Source organism: Colossoma macropomum, unplaced genomic scaffold (genome assembly GCF_904425465.1).
Source record: "Colossoma macropomum unplaced genomic scaffold, Colossoma_macropomum, whole genome shotgun sequence".
Lineage (NCBI taxonomy): Eukaryota > Metazoa > Chordata > Actinopteri > Characiformes > Serrasalmidae > Colossoma > Colossoma macropomum.
The window spans coordinates 29,047,316-29,066,288 of NW_023494784.1; the positions used below are offsets into that span (position 1 = coordinate 29,047,316).

At 38.7% G+C, this 18,973-nt stretch overlaps 1 protein-coding gene across 5 annotated transcripts in view; it reads left to right on the forward strand.

The window, feature by feature from the left end:
- Positions 1-18,973, forward strand: part of tanc1b (tetratricopeptide repeat, ankyrin repeat and coiled-coil containing 1b) — a 151,549-nt gene that overhangs the window by 15,046 nt on the left and 117,530 nt on the right. Inside the window, exon 1 of one of the 5 annotated variants that reach the window (XM_036567622.1) lies at positions 8,821-9,053. The exons of the other annotated variants lie outside the window; for them this stretch is intronic. The gene's annotated coding sequence lies outside the window, so the exon portion shown is untranslated. Of the gene's footprint in view, positions 1-8,820; positions 9,054-18,973 lie in introns of those variants that run through there. 5 annotated transcript variants of the gene reach the window in all.

The window sequence follows — 18,973 nt, forward strand, 5'->3', positions numbered from 1 at the left end:
GAATTCATAATGTTCTTCGAGGGCTGACAGTGACATGCTGCCCATGAAATATTCACAGAAATGTCTGCTGAATATTATTGTTCTCCAGATAACCCTGCAGACAGTGAGTGTGCCATAATATACCGTCTGTTACAATGCAGAAAGCACTTTAACCCCTTCAACTGCAAGGGCCTGTATATGGGCCCACTCTTTATTTCCACATTCTAATAACTATAAACTATATAACTATGAAAGTGGTATATTTTTGGGATGTCAAAATTGATGATAATAATAATATTCAATGAAGCACTCACTAATTTATGGCCCAAATGTAAATTTTCATGTCTAAAAAAAAAAATCTAAAACAATCTCTATAAATTGTGTGATCAGAGATTGAATAACTGACTAAGTTGCAAAATGTAAGGTATATAAATGACAGTTTGGTAATTATATCATAGTGAAAGCAATTAAATAGTTGTTGCTTGATTTGGCATGCTTTTTCTTTCTTAAGATGGTTTTATAAAGGTAAAAGGATCTGGAAACAGAATTAATGCCAGAGGGTGCATCTGTGCCAATTACACAATATACCCATGCCATTTACTTACTGTGGGTTTGGGATCATTTCCTTCGTAAATTGGAGCTAATAGCAAAAACCTTTTCTATGATTTTACAAGCATGCACACACACAGTTCTCTGTGCTTCCCTTCCTCTAGTCTCCTGATCTGATATGTACTAATAGGGCATTTTGGTTTAATTTGATATCTTATATATATAATTTTTTCCAGTCAGGAAAAATATAATATTGACTTTTGTGAAAATATTCCTTTTCCCGTACAAAACACCATTAGCCTTTGGTGATTTGTATGGATCTGGGTTGTAGCAGAGTAGCCTGTATGCTTATCACTGGTCAGGATGCTGTGCTGTTGGGATTTTTAAAAGAATTACGGAAAGTTTGCTCTTCTGCCAGGGACCATAGCTATCAGGCTGCCTAAAGCAGCTCCAAAGCACACAGAGACAGCAGCATCCCTGTTGGCTAATTCCACTCATTTATTTCTGTGTAGTTCTCCTTTAAAGTCATATGCAGAAGTTCTGGCGCCTTTAACAGTTTAACATACTGGGGAAGAGATGTGGCCTGTGAAATACCTATGGCACCTTTTTGTACTATGTGTTTTATTTTTATTTCCAGTATGGTAAACTCAGCAAATAAATAGAAATCATGCACTAAAATTTGCTATATTTAAGTTTGTTTGGGATTATTCAAACTTTTGACTTACAACTTACAAATTTATTCTGCATCCCTAACTTTGAATATTAATGTACATTGCTTGTGGCAGGAACAGCACCAGTGGTTGTGCAGGTGTGTGTTACTTAGTACATAGTCTCAGAGGAACGGTCTGTTTTATGAGAGAACTAAGATTTAGAAACTCCAAAGTTCTAAAGTTCACATTTGAACGTGACTTTGACATTTAACTTCAGGGACTTTGGCCAGATCAATTTCCGCTTGTGGCATTTTGCAGGGCATGTAGCCATATCCAAATGACATCCTGTAAAAGTCAACACGTTTGACCCGCTCTCAAAAAATGGCTTTTCGTGTGATATGCACAGGGTTCCTGGTGTTGGCCTATAGACTTCTGATTTATATCAGCATTAGGTTCATTTTAAAATGTAAATTTAAATTCCCCTTTGAAGGACTGTGGGCTAAAATCGAAGATGTTAGTGTTCGTCTCACTTAAGACGTGCTGCTCCGTGCCATGAGAAAAGGCACCTGTATGTGTGTGATATTCTTTTCTGGCCTAAGGCCTCCCAGAATCTGTGATGTTCTCATTCCCAGGGTCTCAGGCTTCTGGAATCCTCTCAGAGCTCTGAGTTCCTAGCTGATGTTTGAGAGATGAGTGACTTCAGGTGAGTTCAGTGTAGCATGCTGTGCTGTAATCTTTAGGGAGTGTCTCTGCCAGCCTCTTACTCACAGAGTGGTTATTACTGCTGTGTGTAGGAGTTGCAGGGCCTGACACACTTTTTCACTTGCTTTCCTTATCTGTTTCTTACTCATTAAATCTCAGCCTCAAAGTCTTAGGTTTTCCTCTTCTGTCTCTTTCCGTCTGCCTGTCCGTCTGTCCCTTGATTTGCCTGTCTGCTATTGTTAGACATAGACACACGCATACACACACACACACACACACACACACACACACACACACACAAACACTGAAACACTATGGTCATTACGCCAGAGGAGACTTCAAAGTACCACCAACTGCTATTGGCCTAAACAGGGTTTGCTTGAGGCCTCTTTGTTTGGGGCTTGAGTATTCTTTGTTTATCATTTCATTTACTGTAAAACGTTTTTGTCAGAGCTGTTTTGGCTGTGGTGCTGACCATTTCTTTCCTCATACATAATAAGGTCTTTAATTCAGATATGTTCTTATATTGGGATGGAAAAAGTCATAGTTATGTCCCTAGTCAACAATGAAATACTCACTCCTGCCAGTTTAAATCCAGTCCTTTTTGACTCTAGTACTTTCTAAAGAGAACAAATGCTGTGCTGCCATTATTGGTAGCCTGAGTGCAATAACTGTACAGCCCTGTTAAGTGGTGCAGAGCTTCTACTCCTTCACACATGCAGTATTTATGCTATTTCATAAGACCTGTTCACACTGAAAGAAATACTTTTTAAGGCACGCAGTAGATCGTTTTAAAGGCAAGTAAACTGATGCAATAGTATATTTTTTTTGTTTGTTTTTGAGGGTGAGACTTGGACATGTCCGTACAGAGACTGAAGGAAGACAATCTGTTAAAAATAGATCTGGTTGAGGGAAATAATGGCAACGTAGTGTGGAATGTGAGAGCCCTGATAATCTGTATTGGGTAGTGTGACAGCTAGGTGTGAATGCCAGTGCTATCAGCACAATGTGTTAGAATTGTCCTTTGAAGTGGTTCTGCGTTTTGTATAAATTATTAAGTGACTCATCCTGCCCTCAGTTCCAAATGTGTTTCCAGTATTTTCGTCAGACCCTTTCTGTTTCATTCATCTGTGGTTTTGCTGTCTAGTGAAACCTCTTTTCTTTACTTACAACATCCTGACCTTTTTTCATACCTTACATTGAACACTTACACACCCTTTTATGCTTTTGGATGTTTTGCTGTATTATGAATACTTTGAAATTATGTTATAACAGTGAGAGAACATTTCTTTCTTCTTCTGAAGAGCTGTTTATATCACAGAAAAAAGGGTTTCACATGGTGGTGTCAGTTTCAGAAAGAGAAAGCAGATTCTTAGTCCTTGAAGTCTTACTTCTTTTTTTTAAACTTAATTTTAAATTTATTTATTTCATTTATTTAATTTCTGGTAAAACAGCCATTAAATACAAGTTATTCATTTTAAAAGAAAAACATATATTTCACAGAAAATAACACAGAGTCCTTAACAATTAAATATTATCCCACTTTCTAGTGTGTCCACCCTTTGCCTTTATTACAGCGTTATATCTTTTCAGGACAGGTTCTTTAGTCTTTCTAAGTAATCTGCAGGGATATTTTTCCACACCTACAAAGTTCGGTTTTCACTTACTTGCCCTTCCTTATGCAAGTGTATTATCTTATATCTGACCTCTGTTTTGTCCTGAAAAATGAAAAACTTGTATCTAATGGCAGTTTTGACTGGAAATGAAATAAATAAAGGGTTGACTTTTGCATAGTACCTCTTTCAGATCCTTCGCACATTACGTTCATATACCAGTGTACTGACGTTTAGTATATCACTAAACATAGAGTCTTCAGTAAGAACCCCGGTCACTGTTGATTCAGCTGTGTGTGTGTGTGTGAGTGTGTGTGTGTGTGTGTCTGTGTGTTTAGCTGCTGCAGTCTATCTCAGCAGAATGTTCAAGCAACAAGATGTACCTAGTTTCCCATTGGTTGGTTGTGGCCAGGCCACAGAGAAAATGAAATCCTCCTCCTTCTTTGATGTTCTCTGGTTGATGGACATGCTTACAATACTGACGACCCAGGACACTAGAATGCTAATTAAAGAAAACAAGAGGAATGGTGTAGGAGAAAGCATGATAGAAAGAAGCATTGTGAATAGGTAATTGTAACATTAACAAAATACATTTTGCCTCTTACCGTATGTCATATTTAAGTCTTCTCTTCAAGAAGGATGATCTAAAAGGAGCGGACATTTTCTCACAGTTTAGAAGCTGGTTTAATTCCAAAGCTTGTCTTGTAAAGTGCAGTGTGTTCTTGCTGTGGGCACATCAAGAAAATGTACATGGTTGCAAAATTGATAGATGTTTATCATTTGCCATTTTGTCTTTGTCATTAGTTTGTTTTTTCTATCCCAAGCACACATTCGGCAATACACCTGTAATATGTGAGATTCCAAATCAATATGTTTACAGATTACAGATTACATTCTGACATAAACACAGAAATTTTATATCGTTGTTCTTTCTACATAAGATCAAGAACCAGAATCCCCTTTCCATGCTTCAGCTTTGATGTGATCTGCACAGTGCACTCAGTGACAGCACAGACCGTTTGGTGAAATATTAAATAAGGAAAACCAAGCTGTCCTGAAGGCCTGTTTTTCTGGTTCACTTTCTCCCCAGCAACTCCTTCGATTCCCTCTGCTGTCTCCTCCCTCTCATTCAACTGCCGCCTGAAAACAGGACCTGGGACCTGTTCCTCTAAACAATACTTTATCTAACTCAGTGTAACCAAGTCAGCGCTAATGACAGGACTCTTTTTTTTGCTTCAGAGATAGTCATTAAATTTTCAATGACCATTTTGAATTTTTTCTTGTCTTGCTCATTTTGTTTAGTATTGACTTTTAAGTTCAATTAATTAATGCTGATTTTCTGTTGAAAAGGTAATGTAGCTTTCTTGTTGTGGCATTTCAAAATAGGCTTTTCCTCTTGTGCATCAGAATGGCTTGAAGAATGGATGTTCTGTTAAGTGCAGAAAAGGCAAAAAAAGACTTTGGCCAGCAGTAACTTGCAGCCACGAATATGCTAAACAGAGCTTTATTTTAGGACATAACACTGGTGCTAGAAAAAATAGCAGCACCCTGAGGAGTACATTTGAAAACAAGTTTTCTCGTTCAAAAACAGGGAAAACTTTTAGCCACTGCAGAGTAAGCTGGTTGATTTATCACACTGGATGAGGAGACTTGATTGGCTGTTCAGAGAGCCCCTTCAGATGAGCTAACGCAGTGATGAGGTGACGCACAGGGGTGGATCTCATATCTTTAAATGTTCATCTTTGTTTTCTTTCCTTGTGTCTTTTCCTGCATAACGTCAGATTTCATAATTAACCTAGCTAGAAATACTGCTGCGTTACCTCAGATGTCTCAGTCACATCCTTGACAGCACGTCTTTGGCAACATGCTCACATTACAGCATGAATATGGCACTCATAGTCATAGTATCAAATAACACACTAGCACATACAAGCAAAACTGTAACACTTTACCACTTCTCTGCAGTAGACTCTTTCATGCCCCAGGTCACAGGTGCTATCGTAAGGCTGTACATTTTTGTCATTCATTGGGGACAGCTGCATTAGCCAGGGTGGACCTCTGCAAACACTTAACTCAGGACCTCCCTCTTACTGCTGACTGTGGATATAGTTACATGTGATATCTGATTGATTGAGTGTAAATCTCAGAATGGCCTAAAATACATCGCTGATTATACGAACCTAATAGGCCTCTCCGATCACTAGGGACTGGTCGGTTAGTAGTGCCCAGAAACAGAACCAAACATGGTGAGGCAGCATTCTGTCATTATGCCATTACGCTTCCAACTGCTGGAAAAAACTCCCGGACAAAGCCAGATATGCTCCAAATGTAGCCATCTTTAAGTCCAGATTAAAAACGTTCTTGTTTTCATGTGCTTTTTTTAGCCCTGCACTATTTGTATTTCTTTCAATTCCTTATTTTATTTTCTATTTTATTATCTTTTATCTTTAGCATTTTAATTTTAATTTTTGTCTTTGACTGTCTTTGAAAATGCCTCTCTGAAGTGCTTAATCTCAGAATGTCATAAACTTTATTGTTTGATATTATTTCATGCTTTTATTTTACCATGTTTGTGTGAAGCACATTGAATTGCTATTGTGTATGAAAGGTGCTATACAAATAAACTTGCCTTGCGTTCTCTTACCTAGGCCAGCTAAAACATAGCAATGATATTTATGACATTTCAGAGACAGTGTTCTTATCAGTGCAGGACATCTGTACTGTTGCCATGTACATTTGCTTTTGGTTCTAGAGAAAAGTCAAAGGTCATCTGAGTTGACATCAGAAGCAGAACAAATAAATTGCTGTATGGGAGTTAGTTAGATGGAACATGACAAATAATGTGTATGGCATTATTTAATATAATGTGTATAGATCCCAATGGCGCAGAGAGAAACCAGGCTTTGGAAATACTGTAAATAATGAACGCTTCTGAATTATAGAATCCTCTTTCATGGAAAAATGTCATTTTAGATATTATAGCCGTAGTATTTGTTTTACAGTTTACTGTTAAATGCCAACTATGGGTTTAGTAACTATGTTTTCAACCATGTCAGAACACCCAGACAAATTTTTTATCAGTAGTTTCCACCTCTACTGATTTCCCCCTTTACTGTAAACAGTTTGAAATTACTTTACCACTGTGTACTGGGCACTGACAAAGAAATAAACAAATAAGCTGAGCCACACACAGAATTGGTGTGGTCAGAGACTGTTTCTGGGTACCTAGACCAGAGTCTTAAGCCAGTCTGACATGGCAGTCAGCCTCTCTCCATGGTGGATTGGAACTTGTCAGTCAACAGCCATTCATCCAGCATTCCTCATTGTACTGCAATCAGGATACTGATATTTCTAGACCTTAATAACTCTGACCACAGTGACTAAGGCCTTTGTCCTCTTCCGTTAATGCTTCTCCTCTCTACAGCTTTCCTTATCATGCAGTTCTTCACACTGAATTGCCTTTGGTATTTTCAATTTTTGGTGCTCCATGGATGGTGGCCACTTATTTTCCTCTGTGCTTTTAATATTTATGTTACTCTCTTGTCTATTTGTTCGCTGAATGTTTTTTGTCTGGCGGTTGGGAACACACACAGTATAATTCGGAAGACACTCAAAGGACTGTGTTGTTGTAATACTCCTCACCACAGTACATCTAGAAATGAAGAATTACTGAGATTTACCATCTTAGCATGACCTTGTTTAAAGTGGGGGTTTTAAGTTTTTCCACATCTCTCTCTTACTCACTTATACTTCCCTGTGGTCCTAGTGAGGGGATTTCTTGAGAGACCTGTTACTTATGGCTGAACTCTGACATACTCTGAACATCTAGACTCAGTTAACATGTCAGGGTTTTCTTTTTTTATAAGTATTTTAGGTTTCCAGTTTTGGTGTAGAGCAGGGGTCAGAAACAATGAATTCTGGAAAGCTGCACAATGTCTCTATAAAACTTATATTATGTGTAGTATTTATAGTCTTACTCACCTTAAAAATGTCACCACTTTTGTCCAAGTATGGAGACTTTTTTTCTAACTTCCTTCAGACTGACTCTGCAGTGAGAGACATAATAGATAGTGCTCCTTTGGAAGCAAACTGAAAAGTTTCTTTCTTTTGTACTTTTTTTTAGAACAGTGGTTCTCAAACTGGTCCTCAGTGTCCACATTTTTGCTAAATCGCAACTCCAAACACACTGGGATAAAGCAGAAATGTGGAGGCTGGTTTGAGAACAAATGTTTTAGACAACAACTGTGGATCATAGGAAGCCTGTAAGGGAATGAATAAAATAAAGAGTAACTGAACTGGGACCATTTTGGGTAACAAAGCACTCTGAGCGCTAAGAGGCAACGATTAACTGGGCGTTACTGCAGGCACACACACACACACACACACACACACACACACACACACACACACACACACACACACACACACACACACAATGAGGTTTGGAAATGTATTCAGGCTCTTCAGGTGTGTCCACACAAGGACCACCCTAATGCCTCATGTTTCCAGACAGGCAAAATAAAGGCACCATGGGAATGGCCATGAATCTGTTTACAAGACCTTAGCACATAACAGAACTCAGACTCATGTTTTCTCTTTAACTCTTACATTCTCTCCCTGCTCTCTCTCTCACCCCCCCTTTCTCTTGAGAATGAGTGAACATTATTTTGTTTCATTTCTCCTAAGCAAATCAGATGCAGTTAAATGCTGTAGTTTAAATGGGATCATGTGACCGTAAGAGCATCAGGGCCAATGTAACCCAGTAATGCAGGGGCCTATTGATAAAGTGCTAGGAGAAAACCTGACAGTATCCAGTCTCAGCCTGGTGAACTTTCCCCTAATTTCTGCTCTCTCTGTTCTGTAAATGAAACCAACACAATATAATACATTGAAAGTGATATGAATGTGAAATTCATTATTTTAACACATAAGCAGATTAAAGAAGTTACTTTGGGATTGATGTTCACCTTTTGTAAGCAGATTCTGATTCACAAACTGATGCTGCTTACAAACTGATTCTTTATTGTGGACTGAGGTCTGTGTAACTATGTAATAAAAAGGTTTATTGTTTGTGGAGAAGTGGTGATTAATTCACTCAAGGTCAAATCACACATTTTTCTTAACCATTAGTTGTTGATAGAGCTTATACTCAACAGGCAGGCAGAACTGTGACTGGTGGAACACTGGTGTCCATGACCTCGGAAATGCCTGTGTAGTGAGCAAAAAAGAAAACACAGGACAAACTCTAAACAAATAAAGGCAAAATAGGATGGTGGGAACATAATGATGTCATTCCCATTAAACAGTCATAGTACTTCACAAGAGTAGTGCTATCTTAGTTCACTGCCAGTGTGGGAGGATGAACTGTGTCCTGTTAAATTAGAAGATGGGTTAGAATAGGTTATCAGTGTTTTTAGGCACCAGTGTTGTGGAGAGTGTTATTTTCGGTCTGTTGATTGAGCATTTGTTCCTGGGAGGTGGTGGGTTGTGTGACCAAATTTTGGAATTGCAATTATTTGGAGTGATTTGCAATCGCAGTTATTAACAGTGATTGACAAAGGTAATCAGCCATTTGTTTCGTATGTGATGCCTATTATTTGTGCCCGTGTTTTGCATGAACATGTTAGAATTCTCACAGATTGTTCAGAGAAAGCATGATGACATAGGGGAGTACTTTCCAGGATATACATTTGTTGCAGTCAGTCACTATAAGCTAACCTTACAGGCAAAAGTCGTGATGTCCATTAATGTAATATTAATTAACACTGGCTATTATCAGAATTCTTGGTGAATTTTGAGTGACAAAACAGGGGACAGTGTGGCTATATTGGTTCAGATTTGATGATCTTGGGTGTTTTTGATGTGTGACTATTTCAGTTTCTCTAGGGGTTATTGACTGTTGTGATATATAATGATGTTTTTAAGGCCTGATAAAGTTCACATATTTTTGAGTGTTTTGTTTAGTTCAGTCACTGATTACTCTGGTTCTTGTTGAGTGTTAATTGAGGGCATTCTGGTATGTGTGTTGAGGAAAACACTTGATCACACATTGCTTTGATTAGTGTGTGAATATGTTGGTTTATGCCTGAGGAAATGCTTCTCTTTGATCTACTAAATGGCTACTTGTGTGCTGCAGTGGGTCCAAGAGTCCATCCTGCTGGCACTGATTTGCTAAGTAGCAGCATTTCTGACCCCACTACTCGGTTCACTTTGGCTAGTTATTGTTTAGTTTCCGGCATGAAGTTCCACCGTGCTTAGACGTAAGCCTAGTGAACGCTGCGCTAATGGACAAATGAGTCAAGCTGGCAGTGAATGAGGGTCAGCTTGCACAGCAAAGTGTTTCTGATGCTGTAATAGTTGGACACAAAGTCATTGGTCACTTTAAACATTTCACCTTGGCAATTTCAGCCCATTTTTAAACAGACACAGTCACAACCAGTTCCCCAACACAGAGTCAACATTTGTGGTAATGAAGTCCTTAAATGCCAACTTTATTCTGTGTGGCTGAATGGAATTGCAAAATACAAACTTTAGTTTTTTTATCATCTTTGTAAAATAGGCTGTACAGTACTGTTTGTTGTCAAACCCATTTACTTCACAGTCTGGTTTTAGTCTCAGTGCACAGTTTGGTACAAGTTAGAAAAGTTGCTGTAGCAGCATGTTTGCTCAGTACTTGGGTGTGCAGCGTGTTGTTTGCAATGAAATAGCTTTATTGATAATTGTCTGTAGACAGAGCTGTCTGTAGAGGCTGCGTTTCTTGTGGAACAAGATTTCTAAAATCACTCAGTGTATGTCTGACTTTAGAGGGCATTCAACTGCAGCTCAACCAGTTGACTCTTAAAAAGACGTAAAACTCCTCAGATACTAAGATGTGATTCCTGCTATTACTGTGATTACAGAGATTATTATTATAGCATCGCGTTGAGTGATGGGGTGAGAAGAGGCCAGTTGTGCTCTCTAGGACTCCTGGCCACGGATGGCTGTAGCATCACCAGGGATTGAACTTGCGATCTCCTGATGATAGGGCCAACGCTTCGACGGTTGGGCCACTCGGGAGCCCTGCAATCATACTTGATCCAAATTAACTGACGTAGCATAGCTGGCTAATGCATGGCATTTAAAATCAGCTAAATTTTTACTATTTAACTTTTGAGGGACATTGCACTCATTTACACTAACAACTTCTTAATTCTAATTATGGTTACCCAGTATAACATCGGAATCAGTATCAGCAAGTACTTGTAACGGCAAAAACGTACTTGATCTGAAAAGAATGGTATTGATGCATCATTACTCCAGCACATTGGATTTGAAATAAAACACTCTTTCGTTATGTAGTTCCCCCATTTTAAAGAACCAAAATCTTTTCTTGCTCAGCTGTTGCATCACCATAACAAAAGGTGAAGAGGTGACTCTAGGTGTTTCATTTGCCTCTAGAGTCTGTTCCTCAAGCAACATTCTCAGCTGTTCTGCTCAGCTCACTAAGAGACAGTTTGTGCTCATTATCTGTGTAAGTTCTGATACTGCATGTTAATGCTTTGGCCTAATCTCTGTGATTGTTGAGGAGCAAGATTGCAGTAATGCTATTCTGTTGGCTCGTAAAGAGAAGCAGAATTATGATCTCCACACGCAGAGGCAGGCTCCTCACTTCAATTCTGATTTCTTGCTCTTCTACCCATCGCCTCCTGGTATGATTCCTTTGCACTGAAGTGTGGGAGATACCTCCAGTATTTAGTATAACTTTGACATGGTTTTATGTACAATGCCACTAATTGCTTTACATGTTTGGGCAGAAAGTCATGGAAAGTTCCTTGTGTTGGAATACAGGCTGTTCTGACAGTAACTAGGATTCTCCTTGCCCTGGCAACATCACAAAGATATAATCAAAACAGCTTTATATTTCAAAACAGTGGCATCAGTTCTGTGTCCCCTGTAACAAAGCTATTTTCCATCAGTCAAACATCTGCAGACACAGCAGACATTATATTTTGATGAAACAGTTGCCAGAAGCCTCTGAACATCAGAGCAATGTATCCGATAATGAGAGAAATCTCATAGACTCTACGTTGGGACTTTTTAACTGCTCATTTTGGTATTATGTAATTTATTCAGTCAATATTACTGCTTTTACAAAGTGCCTCCAAGGCATATTAGAACTCATGATGTTGTAAGTTTAGCTAGTTCAGTTAATCTTATGAATTTCTGACTAAAGGTCTTTACACACAGAACGATTTATTCATGAGATTTATTCAGACGTCAATACAATTATTTGAACGCATGTATAACTTGCATACAAATGCATTTTTTTCCCGATGGTAAACATTATTTTATTCAGTTTTATTATATGTTTTTGCAAACTTGACAACATGAACTCTCACGACCTACTATTGTTATCTCCGCCACTGGGATGGTGACAACCACCATGATGGGTCAGTTGTGTCCTAGCAAGATATATTTTTTAAGAAACATCAAATGGTCAGTTTGTCCTTTGCCCTTGTCAGTTATGGTGCTGCATTTCCAAAAGCATCTTAAACTAGGATAAGAACATCAGAGCTGTGTGTGAAAGCGCTCAGAGTTAAAGCTCCTGAACGAGGGTGTGAAACTCTTCTTTTGCCCTTCCAAAATAATAACATATCCGATGTCAAAGTATGGCTTTTTTGTGAGAAGCAAAGCATATCTTTGTCAGTTGAAGACATTTAGATGGCGCAGCAGATGCTGCCGTGGTGTTTTCCTCCTACCTGTTGAGTTTGTGAATGTCTCTTATTGTATGTCACTTGGAACAGGGGCTATTCTCTTATTCTGTTTTGTTTTTGGGTGTTTTTTCCCTTAATTAATGTTTTATTTACTTTAAAATACTTGTTATAGCGCACAGTACACAGAGTGCTTGTCTTGTCTTTTTAGTATATTCCATGCGTAACTGATTCTGATTCTGCCCATTTGCTCGTTTCATGGTTACATGGCATGAAGAACATGACATCCCCTAAGGATTGCGATGCAAGCACTGTACTTAGTTTTGGTACAATAAATATTTATTTTTTTTATGTCACGATTTGTATGTAAAGGCTTTAACACTTACGTCATACTCACAATGTCACAAATTTAAATTTCGTTGTACTTGTACAATGACAATAAAGTCTATTCTGATCTAGAATAGGACAACATCAACATTATGTAATTTAGGTACAGTTTTTATCAGTCATTAGTGAAGTACATGAAACCTACAGTTGCACATGAGAATCTCACCAGCTCGAGTTAGATTCTTTGCTTGTTTTGTGGGTTATGCTTTGTGAGAGGAGCCTTGGTCTGTGTCAGACTCTCATCCATTTAAACACACTCAATAGGCCTCGGCCGAGACTACCCATTGTCCTTTGTCTGCAGTTGTTTTCATGACCCACCCTGATTTGTGTGACAAACTCATGCTTAATGGCCTGCGCTAATGCCAATCAAATTCTGCCATTAACCTCTGACCTCACTATGGTTGTTCTGAGAGGCCAGGCCCATGTGGAAACACATCACCACAGCAACCATTGACCATCCTCTGCCCTGTACAGGAAACAGGAACTGGCCTCTCAAAATTTCAGAAACCACATCACAACATTAACAGGAAAACAGAACATGTTAAGACAGTGTGCTCCTCTGGTAGGACTGGTACTTCAGGTATAGAAGTTTAGAACTCATGTCCTTCCCTTTTCAAAATAGCAAATCACAAGTAATTGGCTAACAAAGCCAAACTTTCATCTGTTGAAACATGTTTGATATAGCTTTGAAAACAAATCTGTGTAGTGCAGTGGCCTTCTCAGACCTTATTTAAGAAACGCTATTGTTCTCCATTCAAGATAACCCAAAAACACTAACAGCTTGGTGTCAAATACTGAAATCTGAAAAATGCAATGTGTGCCAAGTACTTCTAAACTGTGAAAATTTATTTTATTTGCTCCCTGTTTGACTTTTGAAAACTTTCACAGGTGACATAAATCAATCTCTGTAGCTGGCTGGCAAAGATATCATTGTCACCTGAATGCATTCTGTCGCTTGTTAGGTACTTTTTTGTTGTTGTTTCCTCACAATGCAAACACCACAGTGGTTTAAAAAAAAGTTGTGTCTGATGTGCAGTTTTGCCAGACAATAATATATATGATATTAAGACAATAATTTTGTTTTATAAAACAGTGCAGTTTTCCTATTTGCCTTGTTTAAAAAGGTTTTGTTAAAATTTGTTTTAATTTGTCTTCTAATAATAATATGTAACTTTAAAAGACAGGTAATCCAAAAGTAACAGAAAGTAATCAGATTACATTACTTTACTTTATTAAAGTAATCCTCTGGATTAAGTTGTATCTGTTGATAGAAGAGAACAAAAATGAAGAACAGATGAAACTGAAGAAAAGTAAAAAAAGAAAGTGAAGAAAAATAATAAAACTACTTCTTTGCTATAGCATTGTTGAAAAGCTTTGCTGTTACAGTATTGAACATTATTAGGGAAGAGTAATGTCCTCCTTTGGTCTCCTGTAGTGGCTTTAAATGCTGGAATGATATTAATAATACCTGCAGACACCACGCACTCCCATAATAGTTTCACCATGGCTTTGCCTTGCTAGTTCCAGTGTGTCTGCTGAGTCTTTATGGAGCATGTGTGAAAGTAACACACGGCTGCTGATGCTGTTCTTTCACTGACACACCTGGCCAGTCTGCCGTCATTAAATCTCTGAAGCAATCGTTTATGTGATGCAAACATACACAGACACTTTAAAGACACTTTTGCCTTGAAACTAGTGCAGTGTCCTCTGGCACATTAAGAGCCCTCTCCTATTCCTGCTGTGCTCTCCTCTGAGATAAACATATGGCTGAGAACATCGCTTTGGTGTGGGCACTTTTCCCAGGCCAGCAGAAATGAAGCATTTATGAAGAGAAATGGGAAATGTCATGGCTCTTGGCTTCCTTCGTGTGTTCCCTCGGGGCTACTGGGAACAACATTCCACAGAGCTCTGCGCTAATGCTGAGCCACATCATCCAGACCATCAGTCCAGCAGCTTACAACATTTGTCAGGATTAATTGATTCATTTGTTCCCATCAAAGATCTTTAGCAGAAGGCCTACAGGCCTTAAAGACTTGTTTCTAATGCATTAGAATTACACAGAATTAGCTTATGTCTTCAGACACCCCACAGCGTGGAGAAGCCATGGGAATTAAATCCACATGGATGTGGTTTTTTTGGGAAAATAAAGTTTGATTTATGATACTGGCACAGTGGAATGCTGTCAGTGTTACACTGTTGAATATCAAAAATGTCATTGTGTCAGAGAGAGACCTGTTCATCCCCAGGCCTAACAGACCTAATTTCTGTCTTTTACATCAGTCTGTCTCTGTCTGTATAAAGTTATGTATTAGAATAGCATTTTATTTTGCCAGAGGAAACATTTAAAACTTGGAAAAGTATAAAAAGTTAGTAGACAATAAATATAACTCAGCACATAGCTTGGTCATCTTTGCTGAAGTCTCTTGCCTGGTGCATTCATGGTATTTATGATTCACTTATTAGACTGTCTGTATGGTGCAGCATCATCATCAGTAAGCATCTGTTGTGAAACAGCCTCAGGTCTCAGAGCTCAAGTAGCACAGACAGATTCAGCAGTGTTCACTTGCCGGCCAGATAATGAATTTCCTTTATCCCACATCTTAGATGCTGTGCTGTGGCAGTTGCGGAATATTGAACCTTATTTTTAAACTGTCACAGTTGCCTATTGGTAGCAACAGCACCATGGGCCAGAGGATTAACCAGAGTTCATTTGTTTATGAATGTTGCTTGTAGACATTTGCCAGTACTCAGTAATTCGGTATACTGCAATATTAATCACGAATGGTAATGTTATCAAAGGCTCCACGCCTTTGAAATCCTGTCACTGCATTTTAAACATGCTGCAGTTTCACCAGAGATTTTTAGAGATCAGAGCAGCTCTGCTTTAATGACATTTAAAACATGCCTTACAAGATGTTTTTTGAAAAATACAGTATCATCATAATGTCATAAACCATGATAATAGGTTAGTTTATTATCATAAAACAGATTTTTTTCTAAGTCTTGATACTTTGCTGAAAGTAACAAATTATAAATGCGTCTTTTGTTAACACTGTTTGGAGTTCAAATGAGCATCTGGTTACATGGATATCTCTTTACTGTACATCCCCTGTATGTCTTGTACATCGCCAGTGTGTACATCCCCACACAGTTGTGTATGTGTGTGTGTGTTTGTGTGTTTGTGTGTGTGTGTGTGTGTGTGTGTGTGTTTGGGAGTAAATCTGAGTTGCTGAACAGTGGGGCAGTATTGTAATTGAGTTCAAAGTAGCAGCTTCATGCTGTGTAATCCAAGCACATTTAAACTCTAAAACTCCCACAGCTCTGATGAGCCCCTCTCTGTCTCTCTCTCTGTCTCTGTCTCTCTCTCTCTCTCTCTCTCTCTCTCTCTCTGTGTCATGAGTGTGGGATCTTTTGTCCATGTGGCTCCTGATTTCTCTGTAGAGAATATGAGCAGCTCATTGGGGTTCAGTCTAGCAGCAGAATCCCCCACTGCTGAACTGTCCTGTAGCCGGTCTACTTTGGACCTCTGACAAAGAGAATCTGCATTAATTATTCCTCTCTCTTGTAGTCGTCTGTCAAATAAACTGGCAGAATTAGAATGCCTATAAAAGAAGTATGCAGACCAAAAGCTCATAAAGGAAGTATACAGACCAAAAATATCATCTAAATTATTGTGTCCAACGTTTATTTTGGATGGGTGTTTAGGTTTGCAAAATACATTTTATAATGCTTATTAAACCATGCAGCTATTGATCTTGTTTATTGGAAATCACAGACTAAATCAACCAGATTAGAGGCTTATCCATTTTAATAAAGTTGTATGTGACTAGTACTTTAACATTTAGCCCTAGGTTTCATAAACACAATGTCTCTCCAGCGTGTTTTTCCTTTCTAAAGTAGTCATGGATATTTTCCTCCAAACCATAACTCCTCTAATTCAGTTAGCGATTAGCTTTGGTCATTAAATTAATATCTTTATAAAACATGATCAGCCCTTAGGTTGGCAAACTATGGCCTCTTTGGTCCTGTCCTGACTCTCTAGAAATGGAAAAGGATGGAGTGAGTCTGTAATCATTTTCACATCCTCTAGCTGCAGTGTATAATTAGCAAGGGCTGGTTTCCTCTGCATCAGCAAGGCTGAAATTGCAGTGCTGGACTGGGCTGGTCTGGTCCAGGCCAGGAAAGCAGGAATAGAATTGGTGAGGTGACTTTAGGCTACACTTCTTTGTTGCTTGTTCATGTTCATTTTGTTGTTCCATTTTACTGTGTGCTTTTCTTTGTACTACTCTCTCTGTCTCTCCCACTTTCTGTCTCTCTTTCTTTGTCTCTCTGTCTCTCGCTCTCTCTCTCTCTTGCTCTCTCGCTCTCTCACTCTCTTGCTCGCTCACTCTGTGCTCTGTGGTTAGATCATGATTCATTCCTTTGTGTGGACAGTGCTGGCCTGGCCACACAATTTTATTGGTAACTTTTTCTTGTGGCATCTCTTCTTCGTTTTCCAGGCTGTGGTTGGAAATGACAGACTGGTCCTGCTATCTCTCCAGCATGTGACATGGATCAGAATGTCCCTCTTTAGTGATACATTTTTAGCTCGATGTTCTTGTTTTTTCTGAGCTCATTCTGGGAAAGTTCTGTATTTGTGGTATAGTTTCATTATTGCTCGCAGCATCAATAAAATGGGCTGCATGTTTCTAAGTAGAAAGGACTCCTCCTCTGCCTGTCAATACTTTCTCAGTTTGAGTTAAAAAAGAACAGGGAAGTTCCTTACCTCTTTCTGCTTGTGCTCTCTTGGACTACTTCTATTAGAGATGGCATTTCTGTATCAGTGGGTCTCGGTATCGGTAGCAGAAAATGCTGGATCAGGTATCTGAGGAAATAAATTAATCTACTGCTGGCCTGAATAATATGAATACTCAAGTATTTGTTTGGTATTCATGTCTGAAGCTTCATCTTTTTTTTAAGCCCCAAAATTTGTAGCCTAAAATAATTTTATTCAGCAAAGGTCCGAGAACAGGGATTGTTCATGCCAGACATTCATTTCACCCATTGAAGCTGAAAGAGCAGAAGGGAGGGAGCACTTTAAATTCTCAGTGCAAAATTTGTGTTAAGAGGCTGGTGCATCATGGAAGTATGGCAAGTTTGATGAATCATCTCAAATGTGTTAGTATAGTGATACTTATCCAAGTATCGCCACACAGCCTTGATTCAGCTTCTTCACGGAACAGCTTCAGACGGGAATATTAGCTTTGTTTTACAGCAGGTTTAAAACTCCACAGCACAAACAGCAGATCTGTTTTTTTTTCCAGACGAAATCAAAGCAGTTTTACAAAGCAGTGTCAGAGAAAACTCTTTTCCACATGGGGAAGAGTCCTTGGCGGCAGTTCCTCTAACAAATTGTCTGACGTACAACTAAAAATGCTTCGTATGTTATTGTTTTTAAGGGTGATTTTGAGAAGGAGTGTTTGAGTACTTATTTGGATGTATCAACGAGTATTCAAAGCCTGTGAAATACTGTTTGGACCAGCCCTAATCTGATTTACTCCTGTAACAAATCTAGCCTGAAACACGCGTTGTGCAATATGATGATGTTACCTGTGTAGTTCTTACTGTGGTGTAATAGAATGATTGATTAGTTTGAGCATACCTTTAGATGATTAGAAGTGAAATGTTTCAGTTAGAAATAGCCAAATTAAAGCTTAAAGTTAGTAAATATCAGATCTGTATTGGTCTTGGACAACACTTAAAGTTTAAAAATCAGGATTGGAAAAGAAAAAGTGGTATCATGCTACCTCTAGCTCCTACAACACTACATAGTTTGCTAATATAACAGCAACATACATCTTCTGTATTTAGGTATAGAGGTGTTTCAGAGGTTTCTCTGTCATTTTTATTCTGCAGCTGAATGGAGGATATGAGCGACTGAATCGGTTCAATATGACACATATCAAGGGTAAGGGTCATTTGGAGGAAATACCTTTACAGGGAGGATTTTTTTCACACATCTGAGAAACCAAAATGGTAGAGATGAGCATTCGTGTGAAGTCTGAGAGGTAGGGCCCCCTTTTCATACACTCCAGGACCAGCTAACTCTTTTCACTGGAGTGGCTTGTTGTGGCTGTTGGAACTAGTGCTCTGTAGGAGTGAGCAGCAACTCTTTGTCTGAATGTCTGCTGTGGCCCCTTGTCAGCTGAGAACCTAGACACGTTCTCATTTGTAGTGCATATATTTCTATGTGAAAATGGTCTTATCTGGGAGAATTTTGGTGCGCATTCCCTTTTTATCCTTTTTCAGTTGTCAGTTTTACTTTTGCAACATCAGTACTTTTGTAATATGGCCTGCATAATCTAAATAATAATAAATATAGTTTTTATACACGTAAACAGCATAAACCCAACTGCTTGTCCAT